Raw genomic sequence first — 2,003 nt, 5'->3', positions numbered from 1 at the left:
GCACTCAGTTGATGTTTAATCGAAAAGCGTCTCTGATAAACTCACTCACGACTGCAACCTCTGCCACTATTTATAACACTGCCATCTGCACTCGAATATTCTAGATTGCTCTTTAACTGTCAAAGTTCGAATTCGAATACAGCGTTGCCAACTTACGATCAAATCAACTGAAAGCTTTTATTTAATAATGCCCACAGATATGTTACAGTTTGCTATTACAGCACTGTTATTTGAAAGCATTATGCTACTTTTAAATCAGCCCTTAAAATCGTTATATTTGAATTCAAGTACAATTTCGTAACAGTATTGATTTTATGGACCTTCTCGATGGTGATTATTCGGGGCTATTGTAATCGCTATCGCATTAAACCTGAATTGGGTGCTTGGAAGGCAGTTAACAAACAGGCTTATTGGGATAGCCTGTTAGCCTGAGAATGCCAAACCCTTTGGAGGTTTTGCTATACTGGCCTAGTACTTGGAATTTCTCACCAACACACAATGACCCCCAAAATGTTCCACAGTTTTATTAGATTTAAATAATTTTTTTATTATTTATTGAATTTTTTTAAATGTAAACAATGTTTACATCTAATGCGCGATTTTAAAAATATAAGATTTTATGTTCTAAATATGTACTAGGGTATTCAATCGATTAACCGTTAATCGGTTAACCGATTAATTTTGGACGGTTAACTGTTCGAATAATTTAAAATTGCCGATTTTCAAATAACAAATAAACCGATTAATTTGTGTCGATTAACCGATTAACCGAAATTCCTTTTTTTGCACTTTAAATTGCAATAATACAATTCAAATACAAATTTCAAATTAAAATTAAATATTTTTGAAAATCCAATAAACATGATTAGTGAGTATGTATAACAACTGACATATTTAATTTACTTGTCTTTGAAAAATTGTTTGTATTTACATATATAGACGAATTTTTTTTTGAAATTAGTCTTTTATCATAACTAAACGAAACTATTAAGTTAATCAAAATCTAAAACAATCCAAAAAGGAATATTCTTTATCATGCTTTTGATTTCTCCAACATATACAATCAGCGAGAGAGTTTTTTTCCAAAGAAAAGTTTTATTAAATCTAAAGCAAAATATCGTTTAAATTATATTCTTTTTATAAAATATTATTTCATAAGATCTCACTAAAACCCTAAAAAACTCACACATCGCTCATTTGCTGCAACAACGTCATAATTCAAAAAAGTCGTTTCGAGAAAAACGTCTTTGAATATTTTATGACATTTTACTATTTCTTAAATAAATTTTCAACAAATCATGCGATTTCAGAAATATAAATAGTAGATGTTAATATCTGTCTAATCTGTATTTAACCCAAATTTTTACTTATCAAATATACGAGAAAACATGAATATTAATTTTGATGTTGACAACAAAAAAACAATTTCACACAAAAAATAATTGACTTTTTTGAAAACAGATGATACTATATTAAAGATTAATGAACTCTGTATTACTCAGTTCATAAAACACGGATTTTAAGTTAGGACGTTGTTGCAGCAAATAGGCGATATGTATACAAAAATGATTTCAAATACCTTATTTGCTGTTTTTTTTGTTTTTGTACACAAAATTCGTTGTTGTATTTCAAATTTAAAATGAAAATAGAAATTATTCGGTTAATCGAATAATTTTAAATTAACCGATTATTAACCGAATAAATCTAAACCTCGATTAATTATTTGCTCGATTAACCGATTAAACCAGAAACCCGATTAATTGTACCTACCTACACAAATTTATAATTTCGCAATTTTCAAATATGAAAAATTCTCAGCTTTATCATGTCTGATGATTTTTATGACATTAATGCCAATCATATTATTTTAGCAGCCAAATAAATTGTTAAATAACCAGATCTAATTGATTTTAATCCGATTTAAAGATAAACGAAAACATACGTTCGCTAACTGGTGGTAAGTGACATAATAATGAATTTAACAGCAGAAAATTTCAAAAATG

The sequence above is a fragment of the Calliphora vicina genome, chromosome 2, assembly GCF_958450345.1.
Source record: "Calliphora vicina chromosome 2, idCalVici1.1, whole genome shotgun sequence".
In the NCBI taxonomy this organism is placed as follows: domain Eukaryota; kingdom Metazoa; phylum Arthropoda; class Insecta; order Diptera; family Calliphoridae; genus Calliphora; species Calliphora vicina.
This window is presented reverse-complemented; position numbering follows the sequence as displayed.